Raw genomic sequence first — 13444 nt, forward strand, 5'->3', positions numbered from 1 at the left:
AAAATAACGAAATTGCTCCCATTGATCTTAATGTAGATACACCGATCAACGGTAATCTCTACAAATCCATATGACGTGATGGTATCATTAAACTTTAAATACAATTGTCTAGAAGCTTGTTTTAGTCCATATATCGACTTTCTCAGCCTACACACCTTATCTTCATTACCCGGGGATGCAAATCCCTCAGGTTGGTCCATATATACTTCTTCCTCAAGCTCACCGTTTAGAAAAGCGGTCTTTACATCCATTTATTGAAGCTCTAGATCATAATGAGCTACCAAAGCCAAGACAATTCTTAAAGAATCTTTCTTTGACACCGGAGAGAAAGTTTCTTTATAGTCAATACTGTCTTTCTGAGTAAAACCTTTGGCAACAATTCGAGCCTTATACCTTTTAATGTTACCTTTAGAGTCCCTTTTGGTCTTATAGACCCATTTCGACCCAACGGCCTTAGAACCCTCATGTAACAGTACTAAGTCTCATACTTTGTTGTCATCCATAGATTTCATCTCCTCTTTCATGACAATTAACCACTTTTCAGAATTATCACTTTCCATGGCCTTACGGAATGAGACGGGATCCTCACTAATGCTCAAGTCACATTCAACGTTATATGTCTCGTAGTCATCTGGGATGGCTGATCTTCTTTCTCTTATAGATTGCCTTAATTGTTCCTCTGGAACATTGACTACCCTTTTTCGCCTTACAGGTTGCCTTGACTGTTCACGTGACATATTATTCTCCCCTTGAATTGTGACTTGATCATCATTGTTATTGTCATTTTGTGGGTCTAGCACTTCATTTTGTTGTTGTCCCATTATGTCATTTGACTGTGACGACATGATTGGTACAACAATTTCATGTGCAACTACTGATGTGACCATAATTGGCGCATATTTAGCCCCCAAATTACCATTGTTTCCATGCTTTTTAGTGCCTATTTGGGTCATTTCTTATCTTTAGTTCTTTGTTTTGCATATTCTTTGAGATTTTGATCCCTTGGTAGGAAAGGAGTAAGAATCTTGCATTTTCATGGCAAAACAAGGCTAAATTGATCGTATTCAATGACCAAGCATCAAGGAGAGACAAGACTAGAAGGCCTTTGTACATAGCATAGTAGAAGAGCATTGTTGAGAAAAGGATCCTTGAGTCCCCAAGGAAATCCCCAAGGAATTCATGAAGAAAAGGGAAGAAAAGAAGAAGAAAAGTTGCTGTCAGACAATCCGAACGGATTGTACACAATCCGTCCGTCCGCCAAGCACAATCCGAGCGTCCCTCAAAGGAATCCGCTCGGATTCCACCTCGCCAATCCGAGCGTCTTGACCAAGAATCCGCTCGGATTCTCCAGCCCAGATCCGGCCGTCCCGACTCCCATCCGCACGGATTTCAGTACAGCACGTTTTCGTTCTTCAAGCCGCGATAAGAGAAGCCCTTCTCTCGGAGAATACCGGAGTCTCCTTGCTCAACTTAAAAAGTGTAATTACTAGTTTAGCCCTTAGTTAACCCTAATGCATCCTCCCTAATTTTCACTATAAATACCCCATTAGTCTAATTAGAGGAGCATGTTCTTCTTATCAATATTTAGAGTAGTTAATATCAATCAAATCTCTCTTCAATATTGTAATCAAGTATTAATCAAGTTTTAATCCAAGTTCTAGTTCTTTAATCTCTCTCTTGTTCTTCATTTATTTTGGGTAATTAGAAGATTATTGGGTTTATTGGGAGATTGACAACCTTCCATCAATCATCAAGTTCTTCTATTATTCTTTGCATCTTTATTATTGGAATCATTAGTAGGTATAATCTCTTAATCCCTTTTTAATTATTGCTAATTACTTTCATTTATTCATCATGTTTCATTATGTTAGTATGATTGACAACCTTTCTAGCATGATCAATATGATAATGAGTGAGTAGTCTCTTAGCTAGGGTTTAATGGGTGATTAGGGGAAACCAACATGGGGAATGATTCATGCTTAAATTAATATGCTTTCATATCTTATTTGCTTGCTTGTTTTGATCTTAATACATGCACATGTTATATTTGATGAAATGCTAAGCCTATGAATCCTTGCATTTACTATCATCTTCTATCCTTTCAACTTGACTTGTAAGACATAACCCAACTCGAGTCTTGTTAGACCATGCATGTGTTGAGTAGGAAAGATTAAGTCGACTTGTAGGTGTTGTACAATCTAATCGATTCGGCTCCGGGACCCAAACTTTCCTAGGATTGTAAGATATAACCCAACTCGATCCATCACAACAATAATTGCTTGCTTATAATTTGAGAACATGTTTGTATGATCATATCCCATGATTCCCCTATGAACCCATGACACCCTAGTGCTTTTAATCAATTGTTTACACCCCTTATTTTATTTACCTTGCTAGTTTATTTTCATTGTTATTTTAGTTTAGTAACCTTCTACATCAACCCAATTTGTGACACCCCCTAGACACCACTAGTTACATTAGAATCTTCATTTCAATACCCGTCCCTTGGGATCCGACCTTTACTTGCCTCTTTACTAATTGTAGAGTTGTTTGTGAAGTATAAATTGTGTTTTGTATCGACCATTGACCAACGACCACATATGTTTAATTGTGAACACCAAATGGCTCCGATCAAAAATGGCGCCGTTCTTAGGGACGGTGTTTAATTGATTTAAGATTTCTTTTATTGTTATTAGTTGTGTCTTTTTCACCTTGGGGAAGTAAAACTCCTCAAGGTTTGTTTTAATTGTTTTCTAGTTGTTTGATATTTTGCATGTCTAGAAGGTTACAAAGAGATTTGTTACCTTTTGACCGTGAAATCGAAAGAACCTTGACGAATAATAGGAGACTTGTTAGGAGGAATTTGGGAGGTGTTGGTGAAGTTGTTCAACCCACTAGTGAGTTTGTCAATCCTTTCGCAATAGAAGGAGAAGAGAACCCATTTAACAATACCACACAAAATCCACCTACAATGCCTAAATTCTCGTCACACTCTATACCCACCGAGGAGGATTTACCAAATGGTACTCCTACACCACAACATCTCACCGGTAATTTTATTGCCAAGTCCGCCTTCATCCAACTAGTTGAGAGGAGCCAATTCGGGGGAATGCCTAGTGAGGACCCTCATTCTCATATGGAAACCTTTTGTGATTATTGTGAAGCTATCTCTCAAACGGGCGTGACTCAAGACCAAATAAGATGGGTCTTATTTCCTTTTTCGTTAATCGGCACCGCAAAGCAATGGTTGAAGGGCCTTGATAAGGCCACCCTTGGAATAGATTCTTGGAAGAAGTTAGCTCTAGCTTTCTACAAAAAATTCTACCCACCGGAAAAGACCAATATGCTAAGAGCTCAAATTACGGGTTTTAAGCAAAGGGATGAAGAATCTTTGTATGAAGCTTGGGAGCGGTTCAAAGGTATTTGTCGCTCATGTCCTCACCATGGACTTAGCGAATGGTTTTTAGTGCAACAATTTTGGAATGGTTTATATGAAGATTCAAGGAACATTCTCAATATGGGATCAAATGGAATGTTCACCGAAGTTGATGACAATCAAACATGGAACAAGATTGAGGAAATGGCGGTCCATAATTCACAATATAGTAGACCTCGCAAGGCTACTAGAGGAAGAAAGTATGAAGTGGACACCGTTACTCAATTGGGTGCTCAACTTAGTGCTCACATTGACACAATCAACTTGAAGTTTGAACAAGCTATTGCTAGGCTTGAGGAAAACTCAAAATCATCAAAGCATCATGTCAATGCCATGACGGCATCCTCATCAATCCCAAGCGGGATATGTGAGAATTGTGGAACCTTGGGTCATGACTCAAGTGAATGTAGGGGAACAACCGAACAAGTTAATGCTTTCCAAGCTTACAAAAGTGGTACCCCTTATTCAAATTTGTACAATGAAAACACCAAGTTCCATCCAAATCTCTCATACAAGAGCCAAAATGTTCAAAACCCTCAAACAACATACACTCCACCACCCATGAGAAATCAAAATCAAAGACCCTTTTTCAATCAAAACCAAGGCTACCAAAATCAAAATCCATACAATCACCAAAATGACCAAGGTTTTGATGTCCAAAAAGCGGTCCTCCAAATGCAAAAGAATCAACAAGAATTTTTCACCCAAATGCAAAAAGATAGCCAAGCAAAAGACACCACCATCAACAACATTCTAGCTCACACCAAGATGTTGGAAACACAATTGACCCAACTAGCATCTTCAAACTCACAAAGACAAAAGGGGCAATTACCACCTCAAGGTAATCCCCCTAGACATGAAATGGTTAGTGCCATTCACTTGAGAAGTGGTACAAGATATGAAGCACCGAAGGAGCAAGTTGAGAATGAAGTTGTGAGAGCTAGTGAGAATGAAGTTGTAGTGCAAAGTCCCAAAGAAGGGGAATCATCAAAAGAAGAAAGTTCAAAGAAAAATGAAGACAAAGCCAAAGAGAAGGAGCCCATTGTGGTTAGACTTCCTTTTCCAAGTCGTCAAGCCAAGCCCAAATTTGATGATCAACTTGGAAAGTTCATGGAAATTGTGAAGAATTTAGAAGTCTCAATTCCTTTCACGGAATTAATCAATCACGTTCCGGCCTATGCAAAGTACATGAAAGATATCCTCACAAAGAAGAAGTCGATCCGGAAACTTGAGACTATCGCCTTCACTAAGGTGAGTAGTGCAATACTTCAAGGGAGTTCACCTCCAAAGTTAAAGGATCCGGGAAGCTTCTCAATACCGTGTACCATTGGCGACACGACGATCAACAAAGCCTTATGTGATCTAGGGGCTAGTGTGAGTGTCATGCCGTACTCGGTAAGTAAAAGGTTGGGAATGGGAGAGCTTAAATGCACCAATATCACTCTTCAAATGGCCGATAGATCGACGAAGACACCATTAGGGATATGGGAAGATGTCCCCGTGCGAATTGGGAAGTTTTTCATCCCGGTGGACTTTGTCATTGTTGATATGGAGGAAGATTCCAACATTCCAATCATCTTAGGAAGACCTTTCCTACACACCGCGGGTGCGGTGATTGATGTGAAACATGGAGAGCTCACTCTAGAAGTGGGAGATGAAAGCATAACTTTTAATCTTGACAAGACCATGAGAGCTCCTCGTTTGCATGAACCATGTTTCATGATTGATCATTATAGCCGGAAAGATGAAAGGAAGAAATCGGAACTCCAATGGAGGAAGAAAATTGAAGATGCTCCATTCAAAGAGCAAGTGAATTGTGACAAGGAGAGCTTGCAAAGCTCATCAAAATCAACCAAGGAAGAAGATGATGGCCTCATTGGCCAAGAGAAGAAATTGGGAGAGTTGTCTCCATCTAAGCAAGAGATTTTCAATGATCAACTAAATGAAGTTTGTGGTCTTTGGGACGACGAATTTGAAGGGATCTTTAATCCCTACATTGGGCATGCCATCGATCATGATCAACAACAAGGGCCACGGTCTATTGAGGACCTCTACCACAACAATGAACAAGCTTTTGATTACTTTTTCAAGGTGTTAAGCAACATCAACAACACCTTGAACATGCCTCCTTGACATCTCATCAAGAATGAGAGTTTGGTGGAGTCCTCCCTAAACCACCACTTGTAAATATTTCTAACTCCCTAACCTACTTTTAAATTTTTGTATTGCATTTTTGTCATTTTTGGATTTTATTTACTTTGATCAAAATAATTGTCATGAAAAGATAGAAGTGAGGGAGGGATTAACAATTTTAAATTGATGTGTAGTGCTTCACCTTAGTGTGGGGATGGCAATTGCCTAGGCTATTCATGCCTTAGTAGTGCCCCCACAATAAAGAACACAAGATTTGAAAGAAAGAAAGAAAGAATGATAAGGGAAATGCATTGTGCACGAATGAAGTGAATCCGGGTACAAAGGACAAGAATCCGAGCGGATTCACGAGAATCCGCCCGTCGAAGAAGATCCGAGCGTCTGCTGAGAAGACGCCCGTCTTGGGCTGTGCTGAAATTACAAATTTCTTGTCTGTCGAAGAATCCGAGCGGATTCCTGGAAAGACGCCCGTCTCACAGAATCCGTCCGTCTTTTGACAAAGACGCCCGTCTTGAAGCTGAAGAAAAACAAGGAAAAATCTCTGGATAGAAATCCGTCCGTCCTGCGAGAAATCCGCCCGTCCCATCCTGAAGAATCCGAGCGGATTTTCCAGAATCCGCCCGTCTCTAGGCGGGATTTTGAAATTTTGAAGCTATAGAAGCCGCACGGATTGCGCCCAATCCGCACGGATTGCCCCTGCGTTTTGAAATTGTCGAGCTCTTTAAATACCCATCCCACCTTCATTCATTCATTCATTCATTCATTCATTCATAAACACTACCCTCAACATCAAAACCCTCATCCTCTCCATCTCAAAAACAAAAACCCTCAACAAAACTCACCAAAATCAAATCAAACCATCCTTCAAACAACAAATTAATCACTCCATCTTCATCAACAATCAAAACCAAGCACAAAATCTTCACCTTTGAGTCGATTTTTGTTCTCATAAAGGCAAAGCCTTTCACCTTCAAATCGATTTGGGCATACTACAAATTGAAGATTTTTGACTCTTTACTTGGTTAGCTCATCAAATGGCAAGAACAAAGGGAGCAACAAAGGCAACAAAGGCACCAAAAGCAAAGGCTCTCTCTCAAAGGCAAAAAGCTCTACAAACAAAGAAAGCTTTGGCAATGGTGGTAGCAACACCAAGCTTGGAAGTGCAACCACAACAACAACAAATTTCTATGGAAGCATCACCTTCTACTCCGGTAATCGATCAACTCTTGCATTATCCGGAGGTAACTTTCATCTCCGATACCCATAGAAATACATTTGTCAAGTTTGCTATGAAACAAATCCAATCCACCAAATTCATATGTCAAGATGCTTTAGAGAAGTTAGGTGTTCTTGAACAAACAAGAGTCTTTTTCAATGCCATGGGTTTGAAGAAATTGTTTGAAATGAAGGAAGTAACATACCCCTCCCTTGTCTTGGAATTCTTAAGTTCTTTAAAAGTGACAAAAGTTGAGAATAGGGAAAATATTGAGTTTCGTCTAGCTAACACTAGTAGACGCATTACCTTTCCTAATTGGGTAAAATTTTGGGTCTTAGCGATGAACATAAATATTATAAGCAATATGGGAAGTATGACCCCGAGCCTCTTTGGGAGGCAATATCCGGGAAGAAATTTGAAGATTTTCATGCTTGTCGTTCTCTTTTGGTCCATCATCCGGGCATAAGAGTATGGCACAAAGTTGTGGGAAATACCATAATTGCTAGGAAAGACACCAATCATTTCACGGGACTCGATTTTATTCTCCTTGAATCAACTTTGAATATTGGAAGAATTCATACCAAGCCTTACAATTCTTTGAGGCTATTGGTTGATAGATGGCTCCATGTAGATAGTGGGAAGAAGGGTCAAACCGTTATTGTTAATGGCGGCCTTGTCACGGTCCTAGCCAAGCACTTTGATCCTAATTTCAATAAGGATAGCAAGTACAAGGCAAAGGAAGGTGGCCATCTTATTGATATGTCCACCATGATTAACAAGTTTAAGTGGGTTGCTCACAATCCCCTTGACACCAAATTTGGGTGGCTTACTAGTGAGGCTCGATCATTCACTTTACCCGCAAAGATTTGCCGTCTTAGTGTCCACCGGACCAACTATTTACTTCCCCTATCCAAGGAAGCCGAGTACATCATTCAACAACAAAAGGGTGATCATGAAACTCCCTCCTCTTCCATTGTTATACCACCTTACCCCTATGAATATGAAGAGTTCAAACCTCAAGGAGTTGAAATTGGGAAAGACTATGTAACTCTTCTTATGCAAGCCATGCACAAGCAAGCTTATGAAGATCGGAAGAATGCTTATTTGGCTCAATATCCTCCCCTCTTACATCTAGCTAGGCAAGGACTCCTTGATCCATCTTGTCCTTTGCCTAGTTGGGCGGATAAAGAAGCCTTATTTCCGGGTGCATCTAGGGACGTGGTGGAAGACAATGAGGTTGTTGGAAATGGTGAAGAATTTGATGATAACATTGAGGAAGAAGCAAGTGGAGATGAAGAAGGAGATGGTGAAGATGATGATGAAGAAAGCAATGAAGAAAGTGCCAAGGAAAGTGGCAATGTGACCACTTCTCATGAGGGAAGTGGTGATGATGATAGCATAATGGAAGACTAGCCTTGGAGACTCCTACACTCCCATGGTTTGTCTATATCTCTTTGTATTTTATTTCATTTTGATCATTGTTGGTTTAGTCCTAGCAACATCAAAGGACTCACACCTCGGTTCCATTGAGGTGTTCTTTATTGTTCCCATTTTTGAAAATCCAAAATGACAATCTAATTTCATGCATAGCATAGTGTGTGCATGAACTATACCCATACTTTGACATTAGCAATAGTGTCTTATTTGGTTTGGGGAAGTTAATGCATACACAACGGGAGGTAATCTAAATTATCCTCTCCGTCATAACAAAAACCATGCATCATGTAGTATAGCTTAGTGTAGAATTGCATTTAGTATAGAAATCATGCATCATTTTTCATAATTTCCATCATTTTGGCCATTGAGGACAATGCCCATATTAGTGTGGGGATGGGAATTCTAACACTTAACTTTTATTCAAAAACCATAAAAATTGAAAAATTTCAAAAAAATCATAAAAATCATAAAAATTGAAAAACCAAAAACAAGTTCATTTCCTTTGTATATATTGTCTTGTATATATTATGTTTGTTTTATCCTTGTTCACTTTGATCGACTACGCCACATCCGAGACATGAGGATATTGAAGACCGCATGGTATGATCTTTCCAAATCTCCTTTTTCCTCTTTATGTTAATGACTATGTGGCTTTATTTTGATTGATGCGGTAAAACAATGTGAACTTAGGACTTGCATTTAGATTAAAAGTCATATTAGTTGGTAGAATCATATGCATTAGGATGTTTATATGCTAGTTGCATCATGGCATGTAGTTTGCATGTTAGAAAAATTTTGCGAAACCGTCTACTTGGGAAGCTTGACAAGTGTATATAGGCCCTAGTAGATGCTTTTTCTTCTTAAGACTTTGCTTGTTAGAATGCTTGTAAAACACCCTAAAATGTGTCATGCTAGTATCCTTTGACCCATGGTTTAAGGCCGAGTCAAGAGTACCTTGTGGTGTGATAACTCCTTGGCTACCGTTTATTCCAAGGTGACCCTTGAAACCATGCATACTTCTATCATTCATCCATGTTATACCACATTTTTGTCAACAAAAGGGAATGGGCACAAAAAGAAATCAATTTGAGTTCAATGAAATGAAAAGTGAAAGAAAGTTTGCAAAAATGCATCAAATGAAAAGAGGAGCAAAAATAGAACTCCTAAAAGCTTCAAATACAAGGCACCCTCGTTACTAATTGGGGTGACTTTGAAAATATTCAAAAATAAATGCAAAGAAAAGTTGAAAGTTGTCAAGTATTGAAATGCCAAAAATCAAAAAGAAATGGAAAGAAAGTGTTCTCAAATGTCAAATGCCAAAGAAATTGGGGGGAAAAACAAAAACAAAAGCAAACTCCCAAAATGAAACTCAATTACTATCGATCCCTTTATCCATCATATCCATTTTTGTGCATGGTAGAGAGGGGACGACCCTTCTTCTTGTCTAGGCAAGAGGGGGAATTCCGCGATCCTCCAGTGTTTCTAACACCATAGGGAGTCTACTCTTGACAAAAGCATTTAACGATTGAGGACAAAGGTACCCTAGCTTGACACCTTTTGGAGGTGATTTATTGGTATCCTTCTAGGCTTAGTAGTTTGAACAAATTGCATCTATGAAGGATTGTGTACCCTTGAATTGCTTCCCTTGTAGATAATTTCCGCCACTTAGATGAGGAAAGTGGCTATTCTTTTTGTAGATGCATCCATTATGTGTTTTTGTGTGCTTAATGTCTGGATGTGTCGCCATTTTGGCAAGACCCACCTTGCCTTGCAAGAAGGCATCCTACCTCATGGTTGTCTTGTTGTGAGTTGAAGGGGCGGAGTGAGACCCGCTAATTGTCTCATATCGGCTATTATTATTAGGTTAGGATAGTATTGGTCCTAGTCTTTGTCACCTCTTTACTCGGGAGGAGCAAAGGTTCGGTTTGGGGATATTTGATGTGACCATAATTGGCGCATATTTAGCCCCCAAATTACCATTGTTTCCATGCTTTTTAGTGCCTATTTGGGTCATTTCTTATCTTTAGTTCTTTGTTTTGCATATTCTTTGAGATTTTGATCCCTTGGTAGGAAAGGAGTAAGAATCTTGCATTTTCATGGCAAAACAAGGCTAAATTGATCGTATTCAATGACCAAGCATCAAGGAGAGACAAGACTAGAAGGCCTTTGTACATAGCATAGTAGAAGAGCATTGTTGAGAAAAGGATCCTTGAGTCCCCAAGGAAATCTCCAAGGAATTCATGAAGAAAAGGGAAGAAAAGAAGAAGAAAAGCTGCTGTCAGACAATCCGAACGGATTGTACACAATCCGTCCGTCCGCCAAGCACAATCCGAGCGTCCCTCAAAGGAATCCGCTCGGATTCCACCTCGCCAATCTGAGCGTCTTGACCAAGAATCCGCTCGGATTCTCCAGCCCAGATCCGGCCGTCCCGACTCCCATCCGCACGGATTTCAGTACAGCACGTTTTCGTTCTTCAAGCCGCGATAAGAGAAGCCCTTCTCTCGGAGAATACCGGAGTCTCCTTGCTCAACTTAAAAAGTGTAATTACTAGTTTAGCCCTTAGTTAACCCTAATGCATCCTCCCTAATTTTCACTATAAATACCCCATTAGTCTAATTAGAGGAGCATGTTCTTCTTATCAATATTTAGAGTAGTTAATATCAATCAAATCTCTCTTCAATATTGTAATCAAGTATTAATCAAGTTTTAATCCAAGTTCTAGTTCTTCAATCTCTCTTTTGTTCTTCATTTATTTTGGGTAATTAGAAGATTATTGGGTTTATTGGGAGATTGACAACCTTCCATCAATCATCAAGTTCTTCTATTATTCTTTGCATCTTTATTATTGGAATCATTAGTAGGTATAATCTCTTAATCCCTTTTTAATTATTGCTAATTACTTTCATTTATTCATCATGTTTCATTATGTTAGTATGATTGACAACCTTTCTAGCATGATCAATATGATAATGAGTGAGTAGTCTCTTAGCTAGGGTTTAATGGGTGATTAGGGGAAACCAACATGGGGAATGATTCATGCTTAAATTAATATGCTTTCATATCTTATTTGCTTGCTTGTTTTGATCTTAATACATGCACATGTTATATTTGATGAAATGCTAAGCCTATGAATCCTTGCATTTACTATCATCTTCTATCCTTTCAACTTGACTTGTAAGACATAACCCAACTCGAGTCTTGTTAGACCATGCATGTGTTGAGTAGGAAAGATTAAGTCGACTTGTAGGTGTTGTACAATCTAATCGATTCGGCTCCGGGACCCAAACTTTCCTAGGATTGTAAGATATAACCCAACTCGATCCATCACAACAATAATTGCTTGCTTATAATTTGAGAACATGTTTGTATGATCATATCCCATGATTCCCCTATGAACCCATGACACCCTAGTGCTTTTAATCAATTGTTTACACCCCTTATTTTATTTACCTTGCTAGTTTATTTTCATTGTTATTTTAGTTTAGTAACCTTCTACATCAACCCAATTTGTGACACCCCCTAGACACCACTAGTTACATTAGAATCTTCATTTCAATACCCGTCCCTTGGGATCCGACCTTTACTTGCCTCTTTACTAATTGTAGAGTTGTTTGTGAAGTATAAATTGTGTTTTGTATCGACCATTGACCAACGACCACATATGTTTAATTGTGAACACCAAATGGCTCCGATCAACTACAGGAGAAGAATCTTCAACCTGAATTTCTTTAATGTCCACTTTTCGTGGTTCAATGGTCCCACTAGTTTGACCGTTCTCAATGAATCTAGCATTTCCAGTCTCTACTATTCTCATACTGTGATTAGGATAGTAAAATCTATACCCCTTTGACTTTTCAGGATAGCCAATGAAATAACCACTGACTGTCCTATGATCTAGCTTCTTTTCATTTGGGTTATACAACCTTACTTCAGCTGGGCAACCCCAAACTCGAACATGTCTTAAACTTGGTTTCCTTCCCGTCCATAGTTCGTAAGGAGTCTTAGGAACTGCTTTACTAGGAACGCGGTTTAAAACATAGGTTGTTGTCTTTAATGCATAAATCCATAGTGAAAGAGGTAAAGAACAATTTTTTATCATGCTCCTAACCATTTCCATTAAAGTACGGTTCCGCCTTTCAGCAACACCATTCTGCTGAGGTGTACCGGGCATTGTATATTGTGCACAAATACCCCTACTTTCAAGTAACTTGGCAAATGGACCAGGACATTGTCCATTTTCACTAAACCTTCCATAAAACTCATCACCCTTATCCGATCTCACAATTTTCACTTTCTTTTCCAGCTGCCTTTCCACCTCATTTATGAATATCTCAAGGACATCCACAGAATGAACCTTTTCATGCAACAAATAAGTGAAACCATACCGCGAGAAATCATCTATAAAAGTGATAAAGTACTTTTCACCACTCCAAGATGGAGTGTCAAAAGGTCCACAAATATCGGTGTGTATAATTTCTAAAAGCTGAGAGCTTCTTGTAGATGATTTCTTTACTGTATGTTTAGTCTGCTTACCTTTAATGTAGTCTACACACACATCTAAGTCACTAAAATCCAATTGAGGTAGAATTTCATCTTTTACCAACCTCGTTAACCTTTCTTTGGATATGTGACCTAGCCTTTGATGCCACAAGTAAGCTGATTTTTCATTCAATGCACAACGTTTAATACCTTGACTCTCAACAATAAATAGGGAATCAGAAAATTTAACATCAAGATTGAACCTATAAAGTGAATCAATCAAAGTACCACTACCACAAAAGTATTCATTACGGTACATAGAAAATACACCCTTTCCAAACTTAAAGTTAAAACCTAAATTATCCAATTTACTTAATGATGCAAGATTTCTAGCACAATCAGGTACATAGAGACAATCGGTAAGATCTATATGACAACCAGTGTCTAAGATTAATCTGTAAGTCCCAATGCCCTCAATGCGTGCTTTCATCCTGTTTCCCATGGATACAAACTGTTCAGCTCCTCTTATGGGCTGGATCATACGATATCCCTATTTAATGTGAGAAATATGAGTAGTTGCACCAGAATCTAACCACCAAGTATTACTAGGTACTTCTATAAGATTTGATTCAAAGCAAACAAAACTATAATGTTTACCTTTCTTTTCGAACCATGCCTTCCTTTTAGGACAATCCTTCTTAAAGTGTCCCGTTTTCTTGCAAAAG

The 13444-nt window shown here is 38.9% G+C and overlaps 1 non-coding gene across 1 annotated transcript; it reads right to left on the bottom strand.

Moving 5' to 3' along the window:
* Positions 1-3343: 3343 nt before the first annotated feature.
* LOC141597569 (small nucleolar RNA R71) lies at positions 3344-3450 on the bottom strand. Its single transcript, XR_012522798.1, has one exon. It is a non-coding gene; the product is annotated as a small nucleolar RNA R71 (small nucleolar RNA).
* Between the last annotated feature and the right edge of the window lie 9994 nt (positions 3451-13444).

Source organism: Silene latifolia, chromosome 8 (assembly GCF_048544455.1).
Source record: "Silene latifolia isolate original U9 population chromosome 8, ASM4854445v1, whole genome shotgun sequence".
NCBI classification, from domain to species: domain Eukaryota; kingdom Viridiplantae; phylum Streptophyta; class Magnoliopsida; order Caryophyllales; family Caryophyllaceae; genus Silene; species Silene latifolia.